Source organism: Mus musculus, chromosome 11 (assembly GCF_000001635.26).
Source record: "Mus musculus strain C57BL/6J chromosome 11, GRCm38.p6 C57BL/6J".
Classification (NCBI taxonomy): Eukaryota; Metazoa; Chordata; class Mammalia; order Rodentia; family Muridae; genus Mus; species Mus musculus.
In genome coordinates, this window is record NC_000077.6 from 104,212,482 (window position 1) to 104,228,996 (window position 16,515).

The window sequence follows — 16,515 nt, forward strand, 5'->3', positions numbered from 1 at the left end:
GATTAACGACTGATGTGGATGGGCCCAGGTCCCTGAGGGAAGTACTACCCCTGGGCAGGTGGTCTTTGATGGTGTAAGAAATCAGGTTGAGCAAGCCATGAGGAGCAAGCCAGTAAGCAGCAGTCCTCCATGCTCTTGCCTCCAGGTTCCTGCCCTACTTGAATTCCTGACTTGGTTTCTCTCAGTGATGAACTGCGATATGAAACCTAAGTAAAAAGCCACCAGAGGCAGACACGATAGTGCACGTGTGTAATCCTAGCTCTTGGGAAGCTAAAGTCGAAAGTTCTTGAGTTCAAAGCCAGGCTGGGCCACATAGTGAGTTTGAGACTAGCCTGAGCTACCAAGTAAGATCCTGTCTCAAGAAGGGGGACTGAGAATATAACTAGCTCACTTGGTAGAGTGTTTGCCTAGAATGCAGGAAGCCCTGGGTTCAACACCTAGCACTGCATGAAAGTTGTCATGGTACTACATATTTATAATCTCAGAACTCCAGAGGAGGAAAAAGGATCAGAAGTTCAAGGTCACACTACATATCAAGTTCAAGGTCAACCTGGGATACATAGGACTCAGTCTCAGAGGAGGGATGCTATGGTATGTATAAGCTTGGCCCAAGAAGTGGCACTATTAAAAGGTGTGGCCCTGTTAAAGTAGATATGGCCTTGTTGGAGTAGGTGTGCCACTGGGGGTGTGAGCTTTAAGCCCCTCATCCTAGCTGCCTGGAAGCCAGTATTCTGCTAGCAGCCTTCAGATGAAGATGTAGAACTCTCAGCTTCTCCTGCACCATGCCTGCCTGGATGCTGCCATGCTCCCACCTTGATGATACTGGACTGAACCTCTGAACCTGTAAGCCAGCCCCAATTAAATGTTGTCCTTATAAGAGTTACCTTGGTCATGGTGTCTGTTCACAGCAGTAAAACCCAAACTAAGATAAGGGGAAATGAGGAGGAGAAGGTGGTGGCAACAAACACAGATAAAAGAACATTTGTGTCTAATAATGATGGAGGCTATGTGTGCTTGTGTGTGTGTGTGTGTGTGTGTGTGTGTGTTGATTTTGTTGTAACCAAAACTCATCTCAAAGCCACCATCACCGTCTCTAGCACTCTGAGAGTTCAGCTCAGAGTGATCAGGAAAAGAGAAGACAGAGAAGGCCTCGCCCTCAGCACCCAGATCCACCTGCTTCATTTCAGAATCCAATCAAACTTGACAGTGGCCTTGAGAGGGAGTTTGAGGAGTTTAATGAAAAGCTGCTCCATCTAAACAACTCTGGCCTTTTGGAAAACAGTGGAGAGTGGGCCCACTCACCTCCTCCACGGGTGTCCCTGGATAAGGACAGATTGTTCTTGTCGGTTTCTCTCCAGCTGCACTGAGAGTTTTCTGGGTTCCCAGGCTGTGGTGTACCCCAGCATGGATCACTCAGGAATCCTACCGGCTCCTTCATTTCTGGATTCTTCTTCTTCCTGCAAGCGCTGTTTTGGAATTAACACAGGCGATGCTTGCAGCTGAGGGTAGAGTGCTTGCCTGGTCCTGCATCATCATCCCCAATGGCACGTAGGCAGTGACATCTAACCCTGAGAGGTCACATCTATAAATCCAGCACTCTGAAGGTGGAGCAAGAGGATTGTGAGTTCAGGGTCACCCTCGGCTACACAGTGAGACAAGGCCAATCTTTTTGAAACCCTAGTGTTAAACAAAACCCAAACAAACAAAGCCTACTGAGAGGAGATAGCTGACTTAGCAGTTAAAACCATACACTGCTCTTGCAGAAGACCTGAGCTGAACTCCCTGCACCCACATTGGTGGGCTCACAAGTACCTATTACTCCAATTCCAGGAGATATGATGCCCTCTTCTGGCCTCCAAGGGCAACTGCACTCACATGTGCACATAGATGCATAATTAAAAATAAGACAAATCTTAGCCGGGCGTGGTGGCGCACGCCTTTAATCCCAGCACTTGGAAGGCAGAGGCAGGTGAATTTCTGAGTTCGAGGTCAGCCTGGTCTACAGAGTGAGTTCCAGGACAGCCAGGGCTACACAGAGAAACCCTGTCTCGAAAAAAATAAATAAAATAAAATAATTGCCAATTAAAAAAAAAAAAAGACAAATCTTTCCTAATTGACTATCTTGAAAAAACTAAACAGGAACCTATAGATGCCAAGTACTGTCTATGACCCGTAGCATAGCTCACTTCAGAAATGTCTAACTTTGTGACATATCCATAAGTTCAAAAAACACGTGCAAAAAGAACTCAACATTTTCAGGAAATTTATGAATGTTATGTTGCATGCATAGCTACCACGGTGGGGGGGGGGGGGGCAACATTCAGTCCACAGGCTGGCAGTTGGACACACCTAGGAAGATGGGAGAGAGGCAAGAATGGATCTAGAGATACCGTGAATTGAAGGCTAGCGCTAAAAGAAATCACATTATAAAGCAGCATTCCAGAACCCGCGTCAGGCCTAGGATATCAATCACGGTGACTTGCTATTCATTCTCCACCCAAGGCAAACCAGACTGGGTTAACAGAATCAGCCCCCTGCCGTGCACCTGGAAGCCCAGGGGCTTCTCTCTACTGCCCCAGCTGTCAGCTCCATTGCTCCACATCCCAGGTGGAAGAAACTGACAGTAGCTGTCAGAACTGCAGCCCCTCCCCCCCACACCCCAACATCTGCCCAGCCATGAGCTGTAAGAACCGTCTGGCAGGATGAAGCTACAGAAATTTCCATGCACAGAGAGACATAAACGACTGCAGCAGCTGATGCCCAGGGCGGTGATGGATTTGAAACACTGCATAATGCTGCCATAGGTTTCATTTACTGTTTTAAGCCACAGAGAGTTTCCCCCCACAGACGTGGATGAAATAGAAGCCAATCTCCTAGAGGCAAAATCTCCTGCCTGACTCCTGAGTACACCAGGGGCTTTGTCACAGCACAGTAAACTATGAGACTAGAAGTTGAATTTTCAAGCTACTCAGGGTAGTTTGAATCCAACCATTTCACACTGCCAGGATGGTATCTGACCCCTAATTAACTTTTTGGGTTTTTTTTTTCATACAAATGTTGTTTAAATTTAATTTGAGGCAGGGTATCATGTAGCCCAGGCCAACCTCAAACTTCCTATGTAGCCCAGAATGACAGTGAACTTCAAATCCTCCTGCCTCCACCTCCTGAGTGCTGGACTTATATACATCGGCAGGAGTGGGAATGGAACTCAGGGCTCCATGAAAGCTAGGTAAGCAGTCTACATTCTTTAAGATTTACTTATTTTATTTATGTGAGTACACTGTAGCTGTCTTCAGACACACCAGAAGAAGGCATCGAATTCCCATGACAGATGGTCATAAGCCACCATGTGGTTGCTGAGAATTGAACTCAGGACCTCTGGAAGAGCAAGCAGCCAGTGCTCTTAACCACTGAGCCATCTCTCCAGCCCAGCACTCTACATTCTTAGCTTTTGCCTTTTAATTTAAAAATTAAACCTTACTGGTTTTTAGAGCAATTTTAAGTCTACAACAGAGTCAAGCAGCAAGTGCAGAGACCCCATAGGTCTCCAACTACACATAGCCATCTTGTCCACTCTGCACAGCCTGAATAGAGAGGTACACACATCACTCTCAAAACGACATTATCAGCCAACACCACGGTCCACACTGGGGATTACTTATGGTGTGCTGTACACTGAGGATTTGGACAAACGTATAATGAATAATGACACGTGTACTAGTCTGTGTTTCCTTCTCCATTGCTGTAACAAAATATCCGACAAAGAAACATAAGGAAGGGTTTATTCTGGCCCACGGTTTGAGGTACGGTACATCTTGGTGAGGACATCACGGTAGCAGATACACCAGACCTGGTCATACTTTTCCTGGAGTCACAAAGCATAATGGCCAGTCAAGGTAGCTTGATGAAGCCCCAGGTCCTAGGAAGGGACTCTAACCTCAAAACCCAAGACGGACAGCTCCTAAGGAATGACACCTATTTGACCTCTGGCCTCCACACACAGGAGCACACCACATACATATGCACAAATAAATCCCCTCAAATTGAGAATGGAAACTAGCCATCAGACCATGTACCACCATTCTAGTACTGCATGGGACAGTGTCACATAAGCCTAAAACCACCAGGCTAGCCTGCTCTCCCCTAGCCCTCACCTCTGATGGATGCTAATTCTTTATATAGCCCAGACTAGCCTTGAATTTGCCATTCTCCTACTTCTACTTCCCAAGTGCCTGGGGTTACAGGCATGTGCCACTATGTTCAGCTGAGGTCACCCTGCCCGTGTCTAACCGTATCCAGTTGAAACCCTCCCAACTCAGCTAATTTTAGATTTTTAGACGAATAAAGGTTCAGAGTCATTGCGCTGAGCAGCTAGAGGGCCGAATCCCTGCTGTATTCACTGAACTGTAGAGACAGGACCATGTTTACTGGAGGATGATAGATGTGTATCTGCTTCTCTAAGAGGAAATCCCCCAAATGCTATATAACTACAGTAGCGGTTGTTCTTGAGAAAGGAGGTGCCACCGTGGTGCAGACCTATAGAGCTAGAATTTGTAAGGAGGAGGCAGGAAAGTCAGGAGTTCAAGGGCATCCTTGCCCACTTGGTAAATTCCAGGCTAGCCTGGGATACCTGAGAGCCTGTCTAGAAAAGCAGAAAAAAAAATCGTTTTACCTCGATAGAGAATAGCTTGTAAAATAATGCAAATGACAGCCTTCAGACCCCGGAGACTTGCAGACTCTTAGGTGTTGATACATTTTAGAATTCTAATGACTTCTTCCAAGGAGAGGGAACTTGGCAAGTGCAAGTGCTAAAGATGATTTCTGCTCGTCTTAAGTAAGTTCTGAATTTCGGGACTTTCCCAGGGGCAGAGATACTCATCGAGGTAAAGCCACGTAGGTCGGTAGGGTGACCCATTCACCCAGGATCACCCTCAACTCCTGGATGGAAACTACAGTGCTGTAAGCAGCGTCCTCATCTGCAGTCTCTGACATGTGGAGACCGGCATCAGTGGGACACTTAAGGAAAAGGGGAATGATTCCAGAAATGTCACAGTGGCCAGAGACCTTCAGTCATCCCATGACCAGTGAGAAGTAAACAAACAAACAAACAAACAAAACAACAACAACAACAAGGATCCAAACCCACCTTGCTTAGTGCATTGAGATATTTACTAATAAGCACATGAGTAGGTGACTTTTTTTTCCCCCTTTCCCTTTTAAACAGTTTCCCTTGTGTTTTTTGGTTTCTCAAGATGTTTTTTCTCTTGTAGACCAGGCTGGCCTCCAACTCAGGGATCAACATGTCTCTGCCCCCCGCCCCCCCCCCCGACAGTTGGGAATAAAGGCATGGCATCACTTTTCGATTTACTCGGAAGGAAGAGCTTGGCCCCAGAGAACCTGACCTTTTTGCCTCTTGAGCCAAGGCTGTGTGTATGCCCCAAAGCATCCCCACCCACTGGGATCTCTCCAGCTAGCTTTGAGGGAGGGCTGTCAGGCCTCTTGTCACAGCTCCCACTACCAATTAGGCAGATCAAATACACGGAATGCATGCTAGACTGTCTAAACACTCCCCGAACGTGGGCCTCTGGATGCAAACACCAGAAATAAAGGAATGCAAGTTTTGAAAGCTGTCATCAGTCTCAGAAATAAAGGAATGCAAGTTTTGAAAGCTGTCATCAGTCTCAGAAAAGGTGCCTTTTGAGATGTGTTTCCAGGAAGCATTCGAAGAGAAAGACTGCTTATTCACAGTTAGAATTAGCAAGCGAGATGGCTTCTTTGAAGCTTCTGGGCTCTTCTCCAGGGCTTCCTGGCATTTAGCTGGTCACAAGGCCCTCTGTAATAAAGTCATATAATTGTCATTGTTTATTATAATGGTAGTCACATGTATTGTTATGCTACATTCATTATTAAAATTTTACATTTCAGCCAAGCTTGTCGAAATATAACCACTATCCATGGTTAAATGTAAATTTGGTTAAAAAAAAGTATGCTAGCAAGGGTGTCATGTGGTGTCCAACCATGATTGTGCACAACTGTAATCCCAGCCCTTGGGGGATCAGGGGCAGGAGAATTATGAATTGGAAACCAGCCTTGGCTATTGTGAGATCTGTCTTAGCGAAAACAACAACAAAATGATATCAAGCTTAAAGTGGAGGATGGGATGTTTTTCTGTGTTGTGTGGATGGACTGATGTAGTCATAGGGTCTAGACAAGTGAAAGGGGGAGACTAGAGTGTCTAGTGAGGAGACATCATGACAGAAGCAGAAAGCGGACTGGTGCCATTCTGGCTAGAGGCCATGTGCCTTGAACTCAGGCTGTCCCAAAGCTGGAAAGCCACAGAAGCAGGGTGTCCTCTAGACCTGTCAGGAGGAGGTCCATGTGACCCACTGTAGCTTCTGAAACTATAAAATGAGGCATCTTCTCTATTGTAATTTATTAACGTATCTACCTTCTCAGGCTCAGTTGATGTACCTGTCCTTCAACAGTATCAGCTGGGCAAGGGTGGACCAAGAAGTGTCCAGGCATTGGGCTTGACGGCATATTCCTGCAACCCCAGCACTTGAGAGGCAGGAGACTGAAGAGTTTGAGGTCAGCCTGGGCTCTGTTGGCTTTTCTCAGAACACTGAAGGTTAAGGGTGCAGTACAGGATGACCACAGCTAGCTCCTGGCACACCCTCAACAGCACACACATTAATAAAGAGGAGCCAGGTGTACTCGTAGCTCACCTTGTGACAAAACACCTTAGAGGAGGCAAATGTGAGGGAAGACTTGAGTGAATACAGCTGGAGCTTTTACAGTGTATCCTGGATACTGCTGGAGCGTTTACAATGTATCATGGACATGGAAGGCAAGAGCCTGAGGCAGAGGATCCCGCTGCATCAAAGCCAGAAAACAGAGAGGGAGGAATGTGCAAACTCAGCTCACTTTCTCCTTTTTATTCAGTCAGGACTCCAGCCCATAACATGCTACACACTTCTGACCTCAACACCAGCTCTTTGTCACCAGTCTGTGATCTGTGATCAACTGCTCAGGCCTTGAGTTTGTACATCTTCTAACTTTAAATCCCATATAAAAAATAATACATTGACATGTGTGTGTGTGTGTGTGTGTGTGTGTGTGTGTGTGTGTGTGTGTGTGTGTGTGTCTGCCAAGACGCATTTGTGGAGGTCAAAGGACAACTTTTGGGAGTCACTTCTCTCCTTCCACTATATAGTTCCTGGGTATAGAACTTGGGTAGTCACAGCCAGGCAGTGGTGGCACACACCTTTAAATCCCAGCACTCGGGAGGCAGAGGCAGGCAGATTTTTTAGTTCGAGGCCAGCCTGGTCTACAGAGTGAGTTCCAGGACAGCCAGGGCTACACAGAGAAACCCTGTCTCGAAAAACAAAACAAAACAAAAAAGAACTTGGGCAGTCAGGCTCCACAGGAAGCACCCGCTGAGCCATCTCAGAGCCAACTACCCTTCAATGGAGGCACTGCCTATTAAACATGGTTGAGCCATGAATCTTGGGAAGAGCTGCCCTTGTCACGGTCTCCCAAGATGATACTCTTTAGTTAACCTATAGTCTAGTTCCTATCATTTTTAGCTGTAGTACCCATATACTGAACCAACTCACCCCATATATAGAACTTCCACCAGCTGGATGAATGGGACTCTGATGGAGCCACAGGTATGTGCAAGGGGCACTAGTATGTGGTGAAGCTCTGCTGGGTAGAAAGGAGGGATCCAAGAAGTGTCACATGCAATGGCCTGTGCCCTCTGCTCCTGCTCAGCACCCAGCTCCAATGCAACACCTGTGTCTATCAATGACTGAGCCACAACCCACCTATCCTTGTGATTCGACTGGTCTGACAAGACCCAGCTAATGAGGTATAGGTAGGTCATTTGTTATTCCATGGTCGGGCGCAACTGCATTTTTACCAACACTCAACAGCATGCCAGCTGTTTCTCAAAAAGATCTATGTGCCCTGCTGCTGATGGCACCGTCTGGCTCTGAGACATCAAGGGCTGGCACTGACACAATGATTCTCACTCTGGGACACAGTACAAGTACCACACAATACCCTGTCATGGTGGCTGCTTCCTAGCCTCACAGACACCATGAAGCTGACAACATAAAATTGAACAGCTGATGTTCTTGCTGCAGAGTCCTTTCTTCTTGGAGATCCACTTAACCCTGACAGCCTTTTAGGTTGATTGGGTATTGATCAAAACAGCATCCCCAGATATGGAATATGCTATCTCCAATCTCTAGAGAGTATTTCTCTGTGTCTTTCTCCCTTTAGCAATGGGAAATATAAACCGTGATTTCTTTATCCAAAATTCTTGACACCAGAATGTATCAATTTCAGGTTCCTTTGGATTTAGGAATATTTATAAATCATAATGATATGTCTTAGGGATGGGAGCCAAGCTGAAACTCAAAATTCATTCATGTTTTATAAACACCACATACAGAGAGCTTGAGGGAATTTTATACAGTATTTTTAAGAATAATTTTATACACTGGAGTTTCACTTTGGGAGACTAGGAGATGTCTCCGTGAGTAAGAACGCTTTCTCTGCAAACCCAAGGACCTGAGTTTGAATCCCCGGCATTGACATAAAAAACCTAGCATGGATGGATTTGTCTGTACCTGAGCATCATGTGACAGAGACGGGTGGCTTCTGAGAACTCAATAGCCGGCCAGCCTACCCAAAACAGCAAGCTTCTGGTTCAGTGAGAGACCTTCTCTCAGGGCAGAAAGGTGGAAAGGGACATATGAAGCCACCTAACAGCCTGCTCTCACCTCTGCACATGTGCCCATGGGAGCACATGCCCCCTCCTCCACATACACACTCACACACACATTCTCCTTTTCTCTCTCTCTCTCTCTCTCTCTCTCTCTCTCTCTCTCTCTCACACACACACACACACACACACAGAATGTGTGTGTGTCTGTGTGTGTGTGTGTGTGTGTGTGTGTAGAATCATACCAGCACTCAAAAGGCTTTTCACTTTTTTGTGTGATCAAGGATGGTCTTTAAGATTTAGTAATTTCACTATCTTTGGAGTATATGTTCAAACCAGACCCCTACAATTATCACTGGTTTGGCAAGTGTGGGGTGTGTGTGTGTGTGTGTGTGTGTGTGTGTGTGTGTGTGTGTATACATACATGTGTATGGAAGACAGAGGTCAATATTGGAGAAATCTCCCTTTATCATTTTAAACCTTATATTTTGAGGCAGAGCCTCTCACTGAAACCTAAAGCTCACTAATTCAGCAAGACTAACTGACCAGAAAATCTCAGGGCTCCTTCTGCCTCTGCCTCCTCAGTGTTGGAACCGTAGGTGCACCGTGCAGTATCTAGCTGGGGTGGTTTGAATAGGATTGGCTGCCACAGACTCATGTGTTTGAATGGTTGGCCCATGGGGAGTGGCACTATTAGGAGGTGTGGCCTTGTTGGAGTGGGTGTGGCCTTGTTGGAGGAAGTGTGTCACTGTGGGGGCGGGCTTTGAGGTCTCCTATGCTCAGGCTATGTCCACCAGTATGGCTCACAGTCTCCTTCTTCCGGCAGATCATGATGTAGAACTCTGGGCTCCTCCAGCAGTGCCATGTCTGCCTGCACATGGCCATGCTTCCTGCCGTGATGACAATGAACTAAATCTCTGAAACTGTAAGCTAGCCCCAATTAAATATTTTTTTGTAAGAGTTGCTGTGGTCTGGGGGCTGGAGAGATGGCTCAGTGGTTAAGGGCACAAGCTGCTCTTCCAGAGGACCCAGGTTCAGTCCCCAGCACCCACATGGCAGCTCACAGCTGTCTGAAACTTCAGGATCTGACACCGTCACACAAACATACATACAGGCCAAACACCAATGCACATTAAATAAATAAATAAATAAATAAATAAATAAATAAATAAATAAATAAAATATAAAAAGGAGTTGCCTTGGCCATGGTGCCTCTTCACAACAAGAAAACCCTAAGTAAGTTACTGGCTTTTTATGTAAGAAGTGAAGATCCAAATTCAGGTCCTAGGCTTACATGTCAATCACTTTGACACAAGATGTTTCAACTTATTCCACCTTCATCCAGAATTTGTGTAACTTACCAAGACTTTTAATGTGGTTTTTTTCTCAACTTACACATTTTCTTGTGCCCTTTCTGTTGTTGTTTTGTTGAGAAACAGCCTTGCTCAGTGACCCTGGCAAACCTGGTTCCCACTATGTAAGCCCAGACTGACCTTGAACAAGTGTTCCTCCTGTCTCCGTGTCCTGAGTGTCGGATTATAGGTATACGTCATCAGACCCACCTTCATACACAGAATGGTGTCATTGGACAGCGGGTCCAAGTAATGTTCAGAAGAATGTTCAGATGACATAGGTCCCTTTGTATCAGGCTCAAACAGGAAGCAGAAGCCACAATGTAATTTGACCCTTAAAACTTCAGTTAAAAAAAAATCTTTGGGCTAGAGAGATGGTTCAGTTGGTAAAGTTCTTGCCGTGCAGGCATGGAGACTTGAGCTTGAATCCCTAGCACCAATATAAAAGACAGGTGGGCTAGTGCATCCTGGAACTTCAGCACCTAGCAGGAGGTGGAAGGTTGGGTGAATCCTTGAAGCCAGTTAGCCAGTTGGTGAGCTCAAGTTTCAGGGAGAAACCTGTCTCAATAAGTAAGACCGAAAAACAATTGAGGACTTGATATCTCTATATACATGAATGTATAGGTGCACACACACATACACACACACACACACAACACACACAGAGAGTTTTTCATAGCACTTGGAAGGTGGAGGCAGGAGGATCAAGGTCAGGAGCCTGCTTACCTTAGGGCAGAGTGAAGCCTGGGGTGGGCAGTATCTGGGTAGAGAAAGCCCCAAGAGACATTGCTGCAGGCAAGCCAAAGCAGGCAGGGTGAGTGCACCACAGAAGCAGACAGCCCAGAAGCTGGCTTCTCAACATATGCCACGCCCAGTGCATATCCCCTCATCGGGAAAGCCACAGTGAGGCTGACACCAGGCGCTGAGTGTGCGGCCGGGCTTAGGGCACCCCTGCATCCTATGAGAAGAAGCAAATGCTGGCCACACCAGAACCAAGAGGGAAAGCCTCCGCCTTCTGCATGCTCTCTTCAGGGCATTGCTTAACAAAACCTAACCACAGACTCACCACTAAGATGAGCCACTCACCGAGCCCGGCGCCATTAGCACTGAACAGGTAACAAGGGATTGGAGATGAACAGCAATAAACTGAAAGACACCCAGCCTGACCAGAGCAGTGTGCACCTGTATCCCAGAACTTAGGAAGCAGAGGCAGGAGAATTGTTACAAATTTGGACCAGCCTGGTCTACATCATGAATTCTAAGTCAGCCAGGATTACAAAGACTAAAACTTAAGTAATAATAATAATAATAAAACTTCTACAAGCTAGATTTTAGCACAGGCTGGAAAATTTAGCACAATCAGGGATGCAAACGTTTGAGAACTTCCTTTCTGACAGGGAGAGGACGGAATAAATTCACAATAACCACACAACATGTATCTGAAACTATTAATCTCTCCCAGCAAAGACAGCACCTCTGGCTCCTCAGGCTCTCAGGGCTGCTGCCCGACTGAGCCTGCCACAGTTCCGTGTCATCTCAGATCCTGTGTTTTGTAAGCCAGAGTGGTGATTAAATGGAGCTGTGAAGGGAACTCCCCCCCCGCCCCCCCCCCCGCCTCCTCCATATCCCAGAGGGAGCATCGAGATCCTCAGCTCAGCTCTCCTGTTTGCTTCTCACTTAGTAGGCTGCCATAGAGGGCAGAAGAGTGGGGGCTTCCCAACTGCTATAGTTCCATTCCACAAACCAACAGAGTGTGTGTGCGTGCGTGCGTGCGTGCGCACATGCGATAACCAGCAATGTGGCAGGGATGCTCAACTCTTGAGTATATCAATCTCAATTTTTTACCCAGGAGCCATGGGAATCAGCCTTACAGACCTGTCTTAGGGTTTGATTGCTGTGAAGAGACACTATGACCAGGACAACTCTTATTAAGGACAATTGGGGCTGGCTTACAGTTTTAGAAGTTTAGTCCATATTGTCATGGTGGGAGGATTGTGGCATGCAGGCAGACAGGGTGCTGGAGAAGGATCTGAGAGCTCTACATCTTGATACCAAGCAAAGAGAGACTGTGTCACACTGGATGTAGCCTGAGCATAAGAGACCTCAGAGCCCGCCTCCACAGTGACACACTTCCTCTAACAAGGCCACACCTACTCCAAAAGGCCACACCTCCTAATAGCACCACTCCCTATGGGTCAAGCATTCAAACACATGAGTCTCTGGGGGCCGTACCTATTTAAACCATCACAGGACCCAAGGGACTCCTGTCAGCCAACCACAGGACAAGGCTCCATGTCTATCTAATGAGTCAGAGCCATTATCAAGATGGAGACAAAATGAAGGTCATAACATGCACCCTTTAATAAAGCTAGTACTAGTTATCCTCTGTTTATTTATTTTTTTGTAAATATATGGTCTCATGTAGCTACGCTGGCTTTGAACTCACTAGGGAGCCTAGCATAACCATGAACTTTTGGTCTTCCTGACTCTACCTCCCAAGAGTCGGTATTCTAGGCATGTATCACCAGGCCTGGTTTCCTTGTAGATTTAAGACTTAGTATAGAAGTACAACTTTCAAAAACTTAGGGAAGCTGTAGTCTAGATGGGTGAGGGTCACCAGCAATGTGGCTTGGATCCCCTGGAAATAAACACAGGTTGGTTCCAACAAACCAAGTACTATTAATCTCATGCTTACACAGCAAAGAGCCACATCTGCCTTCTGCTGTTCTGAGTTCTATCATGCCCACGACCATCAGTGGGCATGACTCTGTAAGAACGTGTTCTGGGACTGGAGAGATGGCTCAGGAGTTAAGATTGTGTACTGCACCCACACAAGGTAGCTCACAATCCCCTGTAATTCCAGTTCCACGGAGATCCAATCCCTCCAGCCTCTGCAGGTACATACCCATACCCCACACAGACACACATATAATCAAAAATAATAAAAGAGGTCCAGCACCCCGTGTCCCTCGTGCTGGTACGTTCTGGTTATGTCTTGCAGGTCCTTTAGGGCACGTTCCCTTCTATTCTTCACTGGATTATCATACCTGACTGATTTATGCTGAGACGTAATGCCTGTGCCTGTTTTTATTTAGTTTGTATTTATGCCAGGAGAGATTCTCACAAGAGATTCTGCTTGAAGTTACATGTTAGCCTAGGGAAAGTCTGCATTTTCTTCCCAAAGAGATGGACAAGGTCACTCCTGCAGGCTCAGAGTTGTCCAAGGAATCTGGCAATCCAAGGGTTCCAGGAGTACCACCTATGATGCCTTCCTTTCCAGAGAAGGGCTCTGACCTTGCCATTGCCAACCTTCCTGGGAAACTCTGCCCTTAGTGCTACTCAGCTGACCTGAGTAAACTCCACCCAGTGTGGAGCCTGTCAGTGTTCCAGACACCTGACGTGCCACACCAAATATAACACACACCATGCCCAATGACATTCACAACTACACTGCTACCTGTGCTGGGCTGGCTGTGTTCAAATGACCCCCTGTAACAGGGCCTCACTAACCAGTTCTAACAGCCCTCTTACCTTTCACTTTCTTAGACCATTCCTGACACCAATGAATGGCTTAGGGTTGAGGGCCCTAAGCAGCATGAGTCTGGGACACAGGATGTTTTATTAGAATGTTCCATCAACACCTGCCCAAGCTGGGGATAGGAAAAGCTGAGCCTCCACTCATCATGAAACAGCCTGGCAGAACTTACGCTAACTTTAAAATGATCCATAATGAGTGTTTACTGCAGGGCCCGAAGGATCCATTTATTCGCTTACGTCCTCAGTCATTGAATATGGGGTTGCCTACGACAGGAGAGTTTACTTATTGTTTTGTTTCATTTGTTTATTTGTTCATTTTTTGAGATAGGGTGCATGTAGCCCAGGCTGGCCCCAAACTTACTCGTTAGCCTGAGATGACCTTGAAGTTCTGATTCTTCTGTCTCTACCTCGTGAGTGTTAGAGTTACAGGTAGGTGCCACCATGTCCACTTGAAGCGGGCCACCCCCGGAAGTCTGAACAGCTTGGGGCCTGTCTAAAGAGAGCTCTCCAACACTGGAGCGTGTCCTCCCTGAAGCACAGCCCCACGTCCACCACACACTGGAGCACAGTGATTTAAGGTTCTGATAACCATACATAAGAATGTCTGCTTTGTAACTGCTTGGATATTTATTTCTTTTTATTTATGTGTATGTACCTATGTGTGCTTACATGAGTTTATGCGTTCCGCACGCATGCAGGTGCTTGTGGAGGCCAGAGAGCATCAGACCCCCTGGAATTGGAGCTAGAAGCAGTTGTGGGTCACCCAGTGTGGGTGCTGGGAACCAAACCCGGGTCCTCTGTAAGAACGGCAAGCACAGGTCTAGCTCTCTGGCCTGTAATTGTACATATTTTACTTGATGCATTTAAAATTATTCTTCTGGAAAGTGGTCTCCTGAGATATCAAAGGGTTCCATAGTGTAGAACGGTGAACCACCCTCTGATCAGTGAAGCATTAGCGACACTGTTCTCAGCAGCCACTGTAGAAAATCAGCTTATGGGCTGAAGAAATGGCTCAGTGGTTAAGAGCACTGACTGCTCTTCCGAAAGGTTCAAATCCCAGCAACCACATGGTGGCTCACAACCATCTGTAATGGGATCTGACGCCCTCTTCTGGTGTGTCTGAAGACAGTAGCAGTATACTTACATATAACAATAAATAAGTCTTTGGGCTGGATCGAGCAGAGGTCCTGAGTTCAATTCCCAGCAATTACATGACCCAGCAACCACATGATGGCTCACAACCATCTGTACAGGTATAGTGTACTCATATACATAAAATAAATAAATAAATATTGAAAGGAAGAAAGAAAGAAAGAAAGAAAGAAAGAAAGAAAGAAAGAAAGAAAGAAAGAAAGAAAGAAAGAAAGAAAGAAAGAGAAAGGAAGGAAGGAAGGAAGGAAGGAAAGAAGGAAGGAAGGAAGGAAGGAAGAAAATTGGCTTATCTTTCCCTAGTAACTTTCCACCCTCCTGTCCGCCATGGTCCTCCAATATATTCATTGTACACATACAGTCCCATAATAGAGTTCAAGGTCTGTTTTCATTTTCCCAGGGTCCTTTTAGCCCCTAGTGCAGAATACATAAAGCAGACCCTGGTGCTTACTGAAGTGCTTTATCCTCTTCTTTCAGAACCCACATCTCCCCTTCAGTTATTGATTTGGGGGGCAGGTTTTGGTTTTTCGAGATATGGTTTCTCTGTGTAGCTCTGGCTGTCCTGGAACTCACTTTGTAGACCAGGCTGGCCTCGAACTCAGAAATCCGCCTGCCTCTGCCTCCCAAGTGCTGGGATTAAAGGCGTGCGCCACCACGCCTGACTACATTTATTGATCTTTCAGTGGGAGATCACTGACTAAAGGAAGCCTCTTGAACAACCAGCACTTCCCTCACATGGTCCTCCCCCTCCTGCAGATGGACCCCTAAATGGTAATCTAGCCTCATCTCCCCAAAGAACATGGACCTAAGAAATGGCAGCGCCACAAAATGGAAGGCGCCTGGTCCCATAATCTCCCAGGGAAGGTTGTTTCCCAACCTGGAATACCTCCCTGTACTGCTGCAATCAGGTTAAAGCCATCACAGGTAGGATCCGTTTGTTCCAATGCAGCAGCTTATTTTGGAAATACATTTGGTGGCAGACCATCCAGACTCTATCGATCTGGGCTCTGACTCCATCGGAGACTATTCAATAAAGGACTTGAAGTCTGAAGAAGGTAATGAATTTGTCTAACCCCACACACGAAGGCTAAAATCGGACCCACGGCCTGCTACCTCTGTCGGTTTCCATTCCCTTGTGCCAAGCTGCCTTCTATGGTCCTCTTTGTGTGGGCTCGTGCTGGACCCACGAGGCCATGAGCTTTCTATTTCAGCAAGAGGGAGGGGCAGAGGGATGAGAGGGGATACACTTTCTAGGCCTGCATTAGTGAGCCATTAGCTACCCACAGTGATCAAATTATCTGGAATGAACACTCAACTCCACATCGCATACATTTAAAGGACAGATTTGCTTAAGACTCACCCTAGCATTCATTAACTCCATTTAGTGTAGGCAAATGTGACCATTCAGTATCAGGGGACTGCAGGGTCATTAGGTCCTTGGCAGTTTTCAATCATACTCTATATTAGGGGCTCATAAGGATAAACTTAAATGAGGAGTGTCACTCTGATGATTACTAATGACATATATTAAGAAGGTAAAGTGTAACAAAAGCATTGACCTTGAAAATGATGGTGACATAAATACAATTTATCATTTAGTGAGTGCAATTTGTTACTGTATAAGAAACACACACACATACACTTATTAAATTGTCATAGTCAGCTTTATCAGGCTAACAACCAGCTCCCAAAATCTTTGGCGGCTCCTGCAATAAATTAAATTTTTCCCTCATGGTGTATATACTT